Source organism: Pyxicephalus adspersus, chromosome 4 (genome assembly GCF_032062135.1).
Source record: "Pyxicephalus adspersus chromosome 4, UCB_Pads_2.0, whole genome shotgun sequence".
NCBI lineage: Eukaryota > Metazoa > Chordata > Amphibia > Anura > Pyxicephalidae > Pyxicephalus > Pyxicephalus adspersus.
This window is the reverse complement of record NC_092861.1, coordinates 46,697,484-46,711,334: the sequence shown is the minus strand read 5'-3', so window position 1 is coordinate 46,711,334 and position 13,851 is coordinate 46,697,484.

Here is a 13,851-nt window from a genome sequence, read left to right as displayed (position 1 = left end):
TCACCCAGCTTCACAGATGAAAGTGTATCCTCTCTAGCCGTGGATAGTTTTAATGTAAAGCCCTGAACACATGAACAGATTTTCTTTGTAGTTTTGCAATTGACTAACCTGATCAGTTTTCCAATAGTATAATCAACTGGCCAGAAAACCCAAAACACAGCACATGTATCAAATTCCCTCTATCCAGTCATTTTTCTCCAATAGAAAATTATTTCAATTCCATTTGGAATTTTGATTGGGTTTGATTAATTGTTTGTACATGATGTGTACAGTACTTTCAATCGATCTATGCGTGACAACTTATTCAATCTCTCCACTTCAGATTTTCCTGCACAATGTCTTCAGATCCAATAAATTTATCTAATTACCAACAATAATTGTTTATTCTATGTTAGCTAGGCCTAAGCCTCCAAGATTACTTTTAGCTGTAGGATAATTGAATTAACCTTACTATCTTAAAATTATTCATAAAAAATACATTTACAGCAATTTCCTGGTAGTTCCCTATGTCATCAGTTAATATTGCTGTTTTTCCCAGAAATGGAGCAGCTGAAATTTTGCTGTTACCTAATGAAGAGCTCTTGTAATTTCCCAATGAACTTCCATTAGTTCCTTGTTTCGTTATGTACAGATGCTGCAAACACACTAGCAATTAGAAATACAGGATTTCGTCAAATATTTTGCCTTAGGCTGTCCGCCTCAAGGAGACTTTAATTCTCTTCTATGTTATCACCAGTCTAGCTCAGCCAATATGTAATTTTTCCTTACCTGTCCTTCTCTTTCTTGAAACTTTTAGATATGTGACTGCCTGAAACAGTTTCAATTTCTTTAATTTACATTTTTTTAACCTGGCAAACCATCCAGTTTTGACATTTTTACATCTATGCCACACAACACAGACCTGTCTGTATAAAAGAGAGTGGGTATTTTTCAGCCTTAGTTCAGCAACACTTACACCCCTAGCCTATGACTTGACAGTGAAATAAGAAGCAGCAAACTGATGAGCTAATCTCTGTAAATGTGTTCTCTGCTTATATTAGTATGCTTCTTGCATTACTACACACTCAACTGGCTTTTTGTGTTGCTTCTTTTTTTGTCACTTTTTCATCTGTGCTGTGCAGACTGTATTGTAAGACATGTTAGGATGAAACCAAGTCATTTTCAGGTACTTATGCTGCTTCCGTTAAAAAATATATTTAAAGCTAAACTCCAGCTTCTACAAAAAATCCTTTGCAGTGGGGCTACAAATACACTACAAGGTTTAAATGCAGATTTAGGTCTAGTGGAAACAGAAGAATGTTTCTTACTTACCTTATCCCTTGTTTTATTTGTACCCTTCCCTTCCATTCGATGCTCCAAATTGTGGGTGAGCTTTTCACTTAATTAGTTATCCATTGTCCCACCCAGGACCTGGAGGAGCAAGCAAATAAAGTTATATTTTCACAAAGTTATATTAAAAGTTATTTCAATGATGCTCCAGCATGCATTAGAACTCCCTCATATGTGACAATATTTTTAACTGTATTCTGAAATAAAAATCTGTTAAATCTTCTTGTTGCCTTAAAATCATAGAAGTCCAGGTTTCATTAAAGAAAGAAAGTTATCTTAACCATCATCCATAAACAAAACCTGGAGGGTGTGAATACCCAAGTATAAACAGTTAGTGAGCATCAGTAAGACAATATAGAAACCTAGCAAATAACATTATTAGGTACATTTTAATACCATTGAATTGCATTACAGCTAAAAACTTAGCCCTTAAATGCCACAAACAGGCAAGGATTTCCACTGTGTGTTAGACAAATAATAAATGTGTATGCAGAACTTGGCCCTTGACAACAGGAGGTAAACAGCCTTAAATTAGATCATAGGTGAAAATGATAAAGGGTGAAAGGTGGGTTTTAGATATAAGAGGGTTTAAGGTGTGGGAGAGGTCAGTGGTTGGCTTAGAGAGGACAGAGCCAAGCTTTCCCATGATCTCTTCCGTTGGTTTTGGGATACATTGTCATGTCAGCAGGTAGGTTTTGGAGGTCTATGAAAGGGGGTAGGGTTAATTCAGATTAGGCAGTGGAGGGTGGTTCCCATCAGGGTATGGAGTTCCTGCATAGGTGGAGCCTCGCATGACACAGAGTTGTCGTGTCCACAGAGGTGGATACAGATGCAACTATCCCTGAGGCGGTGTGTCAGCAGCTGGGAGCCCTGTTTTGGTGAACAGATGTATCCAGGAAAAGGTGAGTGGCTCTGTACTTTCATGGATCTTCAAATGGTAGAAAAGGTATCTGGATGTTAAAAAAGGTGATATTGAGTTTCTGTAGGTTGGCAAATTGCAAATATATCCTGTGTCTTTGTTTAAAAGGAAAGAGAGGGGATAGGTTGGAAGGCTTCAGAGGTTGGGGTGAGCTAGATGGAGAGGACAAAATTGACCTGATTTATTAAAGCTCTCCAGGGCTGGAGAGAATACACTTTCATTAGTGAAGCTAGGTGATCCAGCAAACCTGGAACGGAAGTCATTTGCTATTTGTTAGTAAATGTTTTCAATCCTGAATCAGATTCAGTCTAGTTTTGCTGGATTACCCAGCTTCAGTGATTATTATTATTACACAGTATTTATATAGCGCCATCATATTACGCAGTACTGTACAAAGTCCATAGTCATGTAACTAACTGTCCCTCAAAGAAGCTAACAATCTAATTACCCTACCATAGTCATATTTCATTAATGTAGTCTAAGGTCAATTTTTAGGGAGAAGCCAATTAACCTCACTGCAAGTTTTTGGGATGTGGGAGGAAACGGGAGTACCCAGAGGAAACCCACGCAGACAAGAGGAGAACCTGCAAACTCCATGCAGATAATGTCCTGGCTGGGAATTGAACCTGCGACCTAGCGCTGCAAAGGTGCTGATCAAAGTGTATTCTCTCCAGCCTTGTAAAGCTTTAATAAATCAGGGCAATCTCTATCCTGGGCAAGATCGCCCTACAGTCAGCGTACAATATAGTAATCATTCTATTTAGCACGATATGTAAAACATGTCTGATCACCACTTTATAAGGAACCAAGGAGATTGTCACTTTTCTGATTTTCCTATGAGATAGTGGAGATCAGTAGTGTGAAGATTACCATTGTTACTGTTATCGTCACAACAGATTTTTATCGGTTGCATATGCATCTTCAAAATAAGACCATCAGAGACTAATTAAGTAGTTATAAAAGTCGATTTAAAAAGTAGAAAACAAAGAAGTGCCCCTTATTATTTTAATTTTAGGTATGTGGGGTTGAGTGGGGCTTCATCACTCTAAAATGGACATTATTGGACACATTTATGAATTACAGTTAAGTGTTGTGCATTTTTGAGCATTTTTAATAATCCATACTAGACACACATATGTTTTTTAGCCACAATCATGGGATTTCCTAGAATGATAGCACTTTTGGTGGGGGTCCTCTCCCCTGTTTTGCAACTACCCTATTTCATGTACAGTGCTATATAATATATTGCTGTTAAATACATACAGTAATAATAATAATATTAAAAAACATATCTAGTCTTAAAAAGGCACTTTCCATATAAACCTATACAATTTAACATGCCTCCTAGGGTATAACCAGGTCTAAAGCTAATAGTATTTTGTTCTTCACTCTTGATACTGTTGTTAACATAGTAGGGGTTCGGCATGTATACAAACCTCTTGCTGTAAAGAGATCAACTTGTTTGCCTGGGGTTTCTTGTTGGTATCAATGGAAATAATGAGAATATTATAACGCAGGGCTGTACATTAAATAGGGCAAATGACAGACAGATACAGACAGTGACAAAGAAGGAGGAGAGGGCCCTGTCCAAAAAAGCTTACAATCTAAGAGGTAGGGAAACAGCACACAATAGGAGGGGGGATATGGAATGTTGGGAAGTAGTGAAGGTTTTAGGAAACAGACGATGACAGGTAGGCAAGTTTGAAAAGATGTGTTTTAAGAGCTCTTTTAAATAAGCAGGTGGTAGGAGCAATCAAAATAGTATTAGGAAGACCATTTTAGAGAATCTGACAAATCTAGAAAAGTCTTGGAGAAGTCTTTATTTTAAATAATAATTACTATTTTTAGGAACGATCTTAATGTATGTTCTCTGGTCAGGAAACAACATAAGGGAGGATCTAAAAGAATAATGAGAGGCACTCAAAATCATTTACAGTAAATGGTTTTTGTGGGAAGTAGTGTCTTGTCCACTTTAGTTTCTGCTTAGTAGAACTGATAAAATGTAATATTATCTTAAAAGAACAGCCAAAAAGTTTATAATGTATAATAATAGCAATGCAAATCTCAGCAGTCATAATATACTCATCTCAAATTCCCCCAAACTGACATATTCCAAAATATTCATCTTCAGGCAAAGTGATGCTGTTAGCTTCTCTGTTTGTAACAAATCCATCACAGCAAAGATTGATATGACTGATATGTGATACCAGGCAAACACATTACATTAGTTTAGAAACAAGCAGCGTACAAGACTGCATTATGTTCTTAGAAGTAATATAAGCTCTTGGGCTTTTAAACACAGCTTTCTTTCATCACTGGAAGTCCTGTGGTTCATCATATTACATTGGTGTGAATTTGTTTTATCACTTTGTTTGTAACACTGACTGTTTCACATGCAGATAAACACAATGCAAAGAAATATTTTTTTCATTCACAATCATTTACTGAAGATGGACTTGCAGTACATTTCTTTAATGAAAACCCTTTCATATAACATTATATTGGAGATTCAAGTGTTAGCTCAATCTATGGTACTTGCCACCAGCTGTAGGGGTTTTAGATACTTTTTAAGCATCTAATAACCATTGGATTAGACCAAAGTGTCTTGTAATTCCTGCTTTTTAAAACAATCTTTCATGTAGCATTAAACAGAATAGCAGCCTCTGCTGGAAAAATGTTCACAAACACAACCACTGATCCTGTACAGAAAAAACATACATACAGTAACAAATCTGAAGTGGTTATGCAATTCAATAGTATATCTTTTGTGGCTGGTATTTACAGATAAATACATACATTTATCCTTACCAAATGTTCACTTTGATGCTCTTTTTTTTTTAAATGTATGTTTCTTTTTAGCTACAACATAATGAGTAGAATGGCTGATTCTGAGAGCTCGTTTGAGTGTGTATTTCTGCTTCTTGCTGAAAGTACTCCATCTCATAATTAATAATATCAGATTCATAATGTGTGAGTCCTCTAATAGCATAAGTAGCTGTACTGTTCCCATATATTAATATCCTGATTGCAACATGTCTTTTTTAGCAGTCTTGTAAAATGATTCATCTTTTGTAGTCATCATCGCCATAAACTTGTAAGTGAACAGGTCATTTTATCCTTTTCTATATGTATTGTTTAGGCAGTTATATCCAATGATCCTTTTGAAATATCTTGATAAAATGATGGCTCTTAGTGGAAGCGACTGTTACTGTTTCCATAATGTTCTTCACTTCTACATGCAAGAGTGATTTTACTTTTTTAATTATGAATTAATTAAATGACTCCAACAGATCTTATGTGGTACCTTACTGCATTTATTGCAATGACTTGATATAACCAATTTTTTTCTAGACCTGGAAAAACAGCATTAGTGTAGGGAATCTGTTAAATAAAACTTTGCTGTTTGTCACTACAGTATAAATTACAAATTCAAGAAGCTCAGCAAAAAGCCCAAGCATTAGTTGGATTGCTTGTTTTCTTTATTGTGTTGACAAAAGCCCAGTATCTGTTGTTGGGGTAAGGACTTCTGACCTCAATAGCTTTAATGAAAAGGTAAATTCCCATGAAGTGCCAAGGGGCATGAACAGAAGTCATGCTAAAACCTAAATTAACCTGTTTTAATAACCAGCACCAATGTGCCTGTGGTGTTATTTAAAAATGATAACCTTAGTTTACAAAATACTGCACATTTTGTGCCTGATTTATTCAAGATTGGAGAAGATAGACTATCATGGGAGAACCTGAGTAGTCAGAAAACCTGGAATGAATTTCTTAAAAACATTACCTATTAGTTGGCATCTGTTTTCAATCCTGGAACAGATATATTCTAGGTTTGCTGGATCACTTAAGTTCTCTCATGATAGTCTTCTCATTATACTAATGATAGTCATTATATGTATCATACCATAATGGAACATAATTGGATCTTGTGCATATGAATTTCAATGTACATATATATATGTGCAAGAATATATAACTGAATGTGTCTACAAAGCCCTGACTGCTTATGCATATCCTATAGTGGCAACACTGACTTTTTACTTTATGTACATGTAAAATTACAACTTTTTTTTAGTATAACAATCCACAAACATGTACAACCAATATACATCACTTCAATTTTATATTTCCATAAAAAATATCTGGCAATGCCAAACATTGTAAAAGTTATCTCTTCTTTATTAGGTCTACAGCATGACAAACAATCTTAAGTAAACCATGTCCCCTATATAAAGCTACACCAGTTTGTACCAAAACTTACCACCCAAATTTTCTGATTCTATACTGTGAGACTGCCAATCATAATTAAAACCATCAATTGTTTTCATGCTACACAGAAAAATCAATAGAACTGAAAGTTTAAAATATACTTCACAAAGGCAAAGAATTCATTTTGTGACATATCCATATTGTTTTGAGAATGTATCCTGCTAGCCACAGTAAGCTTTTAATTGGTCAGATTATACACTCGTTCACAATTACATCACAGCTGGTGTCAAAATACCACTGTTGAGAGAAATGTTTTCTGTAATTGCAGGTATAATTAAATGAGATGCTTACTCTTTAATGTTTTAAAGAGATTTCCTTGTTATATTTGGTGGTTATGTTTATCATTGTTCGTGTTTTTGTATTGATATGTTTAGCGAGTCAAAAATGGATATTCATTTTTCTTTGAAACTTTCTAAAAAGTCTAATGCAAATATATTAGATTTTTTATGCTATAAGTAAATATTAACTGCCTAAATGTTAGGCTTTGATTTGCTATTCACTTTTGTAAAGACTATCTAAAAAACTGGTGGCCCATCTAACACTTCCCTCCTCACAGGTGCTGATGACCAAGAGCAACTGCATCATACCTCCATAGATACAGCACAGTACCCTAAAACAGGATGTGTGTTCCTGGCCAGAATACCTGGTGTATAGAAAACTCATTCATCCACCACATCTAAAGTTTAGATACACTGTAATATCTTTTTAATACATTTAAGTAATTTATACTTTTTTTGCTACTACACTGTACTAGAACATGATAGGTAATTCTGTACCAGTGCAGGTAATAAAAACGCAATAAAAGAATAGAATAGAAGAAGCTATAATGTTAGTGATTAGTAACCTACACACGCTTAGAACTTTTTCTTGGTTGCAAGTTCCCCTTTAAATACTGGTAAAAGCTTAACCTATTCTCAAACTGCCTTACATTCCTAACCCCCAGCCTCTCTAAAATCACATCTGCAGATAAAGCTGCTACTTAGTTTTACCACACTCTTTCTCTGGTAAAGTTGCCCCTGCCACCTTTCCGCTACCCCCATCCTGCTAACTCCCGATCCTGGCACAACAAGCACACCAAACATCTATACAATTATAAAGCTGAGTGCAAGTGCAGGAAATATGGCCTTAATGGATATACTTAATACTATGACTTAATGGACTACAAAGTCAGACTACAACACCATAACACTGGACTCACTGTCACCAAGCAAAATTGTTTCTTCGCAGTCATTTCCTCTCAAGCTTCCAACCCACGCAGCCTCTTCTCAACAATTGAGTCTCTCCTAAAACCCCACACCTGCTTCCCCCACAACTACCTTCTCTGCCCAAGACATAGTCACCTACATTAGAGATAAAATTGACAAAATCAGACATAATGTCTTTGCTCACTGAGCCACTCCAACCATATCAGCCCCTTCCACTTTCAAACCATCACTGGCCTCTCTCAGCCCTGTTACTGTGGATGAGGTCTCCTCTCTTCTCTCATCATCTCCATCTACTACCTATCGGCTTGACCCAATTTCCTCTGATCTACTCCGTGCCCATTCCTCCACCCTGGCCCCCGCCCTACCCAAACTATTTGACCTCTCTCTTTCTACTGGTATATACCCCTCCCCTTTCAAAGGTGCCATATTTCTCCCTATCCTGAAGAAACCCTCACTAGGCTCTTCCTTACCTTCTAGCTATTGTCCTATCTCCCTTCTCCCATGTGTTTTCAAACTTCTTGAGCCCCTAATCTACAAAAGATTCACTGAGCACCAACTCTCTCCTTGACCCTCTCCAGTCTGGCTTTGGAGCTGCCCATTTCACTGAAACAGCCCTTACAAAAGTGACCAATGACCTCATCAGAGCTAAGTCCCAAGGCAACTTTTCCCTCCTCCTTCCCCTTGATCTTTCCTCTGCTTATTCACTGTTATTCATCTGTCCCCTTAGGCACATTGTCTTGGTGTCACCTTCTGTTCTGCCCTATCATTTACCCCCCATATTCAGAACATTTCCAGGTCCTGTCACTTTCACCTGTGCAACATCTCCAAAATGCACCCCTACTTGTCCCTAGAGACCACCAAATTCCTTGTACATGCTCTTATCTCTCGTCTGGCTTACTGTCACCTCCTCCTCTCTGGTATTCCACTAACCCGACTCTCCCTCTACAATCTATTATGAATGTTGCAACCAGACTCCATCTTTCCCACCACTCCTCCTCCGCCGCATCTCTTTGTAGTTCTCTTCATTGGCTTCCATTTCACTTTAGAATCAAATTCAAGCTCCTTAGCTTTGCCTTCAAATCTTTCCACAGTTCTTGTTCCACTTACCTTTCTGACCTGGTAAAAAAAAATACTCCCCTAGCTGCTCTCTTTGCTCCTCCAATGACCTACTACTCACTTCCTCACTCACAACATCACATGCATGCTTCCAGGACTTTCCTAGAGCTGCCCCAACTCTTTAGAATGATCTTACTCATCCTGCGTAATATGTTGGCACTATATAAAAACACATATTTTTTTTTTGTCAAAGGATTTGTATTTCTGTCAATCTAGCCCCGGGAGCCACAGCACAGCCAACACTATCCACTGTTAAAATAAGCAGTATTCTCTTCTCTTCAAATTCTGTGACTTTTCATTGGGGTACAACCTGTATGCCAGAGATGGTTTGCACCTAAATAAAAGGGGGTCTGCTGTGCTAGGGGAAAGATTTAGGGGAATGGTGGGGGGATATTTAAACTGGGAAAGAGGGGTTGGGGCAGTTAAATAAGGTGGCAGAAAGGTTAGTCAGGGGTCAGACACTAGTGGATGGTGGATTGGGGATAGTTGGGGGGAGGATTATGGATAATTGTAAGGAGCTTCCCATGTTACAAACAAACATTGGATTGTGCAGTTTTAGTTGTACTGAAAAACAAGGGGATTTGGCAAACAGTGCTGGTCAAAGCAGCAATGGTTTAAAGATCCTGTTCACCAATGCTAGAAGTCTGGCAAACAAAATAGGGGAGTTTGAAGCCTTAATGAGTGCACAGAATTATGACTTAGTTGGTATTGCTGAAACCTGGCTTTGTTCTTCACATGACTGGGCTGTCAAAATTCCTGGGTATACTCTCTTTCGTAAGGACAGACTAAAATAGAAGGGTGGTGGTGTCTGTCTGTATGTGAGAAGTGATCTAAAAGTGAATGTGAAAGAAGAAATTGCGGATGGAACAAGCGATGAGGTTGAGGCATTATGGGTGGAGTTGAATAACACACAATTAATGATTGGAGTCTGCTATAGGCCCCCCAGTGCTAAGGAAGAAATAGAGCATCAACTACTAGCACAGATAGATAAAGCAGCAAAAAGTGGAAGTGTTTTAATCATGGGAGATTTCACTTACCCTGATATTGACTGGAGTAATGGCACTATAGGAACAGCAAAAGGGAGGAAATTTGTGAATTTATTACAAGATAATTTTATGGTACAGTTTATAGAAGCCCCAACTAGAAATGATACTCTGGTGGACCTAGTTCTTTCTAACAATGCAGAGCTTATAACAAATGTGCAAATAAAAGAGAATCTGGGTAGCAGTGACCTAAATATGATTTTTTTAATGTAAGCAGGGAAAGCTGTAAACAGGAAGCAAAAACAGGATAAAAAGATAAAAACATTCAATTTTAAGAGAGCAAATTTTCCATTATTAAGTGCGGCTCTCTGTGACTTGGACTGGGAGACAATATTGTCCTCAAAGGTCACAGAACAGAAATGGAAAAGTTTCAAGTCTGTTCTACAAAAGCACACTGAAAAATATATTCCAATGGGTAATAGGTTTAGGAGGCTAAAATTATAACCTTTGTGGCTCACAGCTGATGTTAAAAAAGCCATAAGGAACAAGAAAAGGGCATTCCAAAAATTAGGATGCAAGGATGTCCCTGGGTTGGTAACTGGGAATAAAGAAAAGGCAGATTTACTACAGCTAGCTCTGTGTACACGAAGGAAAATTGCAGAGCTCAAGTCCAAATTCATAATAACAAAGTCGCTACCTTAAATGAATCACAATGGCTCAAAACTGATATGATTGAAAAACATTTAGGCAAAATTAAGGTTGACAAAGCACCAGGACCCAATGGATTACACCCACGTGTCCTTAAAGAGCTTAGCTCGGTTATTTCAAAGCCATTATTTCTAATTTTGAGAGACTCTTTAGTCACTGGGGTGGTACTGATGGATTGGCGTAAGACCAATGTGGTTCCTATCTTCAAAAAGGGAGCAAAGTAATTACCAGGCAACTACAGACCGCTTAGTTTAACTTCCATAGTTGGAAAGGTCCTAGAGAGGTTCATAAAGGACCACATAGAGTAGTTTCTGCTAGAAAATATTATTAGAAGTGATAGTCAACATGGCTTCAAGAAAGACCCAAGTTGTCAAACAAAATTTACTCTCTTTTTATGAGGAAGTAAGTAAACAGGTAGACAGTGGAATAGCAGTTTATGCAGTGTACTTGGACTTTGCTAAAGTATTTGACACCGTACTCACAGATGGTTAATATGCAAGTTGGGGTCATTAGGTTTAGAAAAGTCAATAAGTAAATTGATAGAGAACTGGCTTAAAGACCATCCAGAGAGTTGTAATTATTGATTCATACTCTGAATGGTCTAAAGTTATTAGTGGTGTACCCCAGGGTTCAGTATTGGAACCTTTACTGTTTAACATCTTTATAAATGATATAGAGTTTGGGATTAAAAGTACCATTTCTGTGTTTGCAGATGACACCAAGCTATGTAATGGAATTAAGTCATACAGGATGTCTATATTCAAGTGACATTTAATATAGATAAATGTAAAATTATGCACTTGGGAGCTAACAACATGCATGCTTCATACTGTCCAGGGGGAATACATTTGGGGGAGTCAGAAATGGAAAAGGATGCAATGCCAAGCTGCACTATCTATAGCTAGTAAAGTACTCTTGTATTAAAATTGGAAAAGACTGCAGAGATAGACATAACCCTGCCCCTGTACAAAGCATTGGTCAGACCACATCTGGAATATGCAGTTCAGTTTTGGGCACCAGTTCAGAAAAATTAATAAAAGGAATGGAGGAACTCAGCTATGAGGAGAGATTAGGTGAACTCAATTCATTCTCCCTTGAGAAGAGACGTTTATGGGGGCATATGATCACCCTGTATAAATTTATAAATGGTCCATATAGAGAACTGTTTTCCCCATTATTCACTTTCAGATTATTACAAAGAACAAGAGGGCACTCTTTGCGTCTGGAGGAAAATGTGGAATCGGCTCCCTCAGGAAGTAGTTTCAGCAACTACTATAGATTGCTTTAAGAAAAATTTGGATGCTTTTCTAGAAGCACAGAAACTGGGTAATAAGGCTTTAATGTAAAAATAACAGAGACTGGTGATCCAGGGAACATCTGATTGCCTCATGGAATCAGGAAGGAATTTTTTTTCCCCTGTTGAAGCAACATGTACCAGGGTTTTTCTTTGCCTTCCTCTGGTCCAACTATGTTTTTTAGGGTTTTATATCTGGGATATGTTTAATTCCCTAGTGGTTGAACCTAACCTACTATGTAACTATGTGACTAGAGAATGAAAAAGCAGCATGCCCCTTATCAACACATTTGTGGGGAGTACACCTGATTGGCTCCCTTTAAATATGCATGCTACAAAATAGCTAATTGGAACAGGTTAATACCAAAGTCAAATTTGGTACTTACACTTGATACATCTAAAAATACATTTTATGAAATATTAAAGGATACAGATCTGCCTGTGCATTTGCTATATATGATATCAACATTAATAGATCCATTACTTAGTATTGCAGTAGTGTTTTAGAATTAAATTACTCACCACAGAGCCAGTGCCTTTGTGAAACGGTTTACACATGAAACAGATGGTTGTATCTCTGTTACTTGGTTGTTAAAATAAGTGTGAATTTTTCTGACAGTTTTTAAAAAACCTTGCTGGGGTCTACTCAACCATATATATATATATATATATATATATATATATATATATAATACCAATATATTGTTACTCAGTGACTTCATATATCAATAAAACTTTGCTATTTGTACAGGTAGTCCCCAGGTTACATACAAGATACATTTGTTCTTAAGTTGAATTTTAATGTAAGTCAGGGCATGTACATTATTTTAATAAATGCAATTAGGACAGATGTTTTTCTCAATATATTATTAGGCAGCATGGTGTCAGTTTTGTAAAAAAAAAACCTCACTGTAAGCTAATCACAAGCAAAGCAGAAAAAAAACTTTATGGAGCCTAGACAATAATTAACTGGAGCAAGCTGTGCTTTGATATGCAAAAAGGAACAAATAGTCCTTATGATCACATCAACATTAAACTGCCAGGTTAAGGAACTAAAATTATAGTGTAAAGCTTATAAAGGTTTTTTAAACAGTGATTTGTACTGTAAAGAACTTTATCATTTCACATGCTAACTGAGGCCTGTAGAGAGTAGAGAAACATAGCTTTGCAAACTTCTCTTAGCATTTCGTGTTCCAATTTTGGGATTAATTTAATTTCACTCCTCCTTGCTTTTGTAGTATTAAGGTGCATTTGATAGGCAGCACCTGGTATATACTTATCCTCTGAATTAAAATGAAAGTGTTAAGGGTATACCTATTTTTTCACACATTGCTTTTGTATTGTGACTTAGTCTTTAGATTATTGTCATGTGTTGTTCACCTGAGATAAGGTTAGTTTTGTATATTTTAGAACCTGCTAAGGGCTCTATTTATAGAACAGGGAATTGGACATTCTCTTAAACATTTCCCCATGGGAATCTTCCAGGTCCATGTGTTTAATAGCAGTACCTGATTTCTATGAGAGAATGTTTTTGGAATGTCAGATTCTCTTTTTTTTCAATAGAGCCCACAGAGTTTGCCAAGGCCATATTTTCTTTATTTGTAAAGGGGTCAAGTAAAGTATCAAGGTCTGGACTAAGAATTCACCAAACAACTCATATCATATCAATCTCTTTGAGGTCACAGGTTCTCAATCACCTCTTCTGTTAGCAGACAGTATTTCTGTCCCTCAGGAATTAAAAACAAATAGTTTGTGTGAATCATAGGAAACAAGAGTTAATGAGATAGAAGAGGAGCTGTGTGATGACGCACAACTTTTATTTAATCAGGTGGAGCTACAATAGAGAAGTGCAGAGGAGGAGATCAATATTAATTGTATTTTACTATCTTGGTTCTGCATCTGCTTATACTAGTGGCAGTAGTGATGGTATTGTTAGCAGTAGTGGTGCTGCTGGTGGCAGAAGTTGTGGTGGTAGTGTATTGCAAAAAAGTACAGGTTTTAGAAAACAGCAGGTATAAATGCAGAACA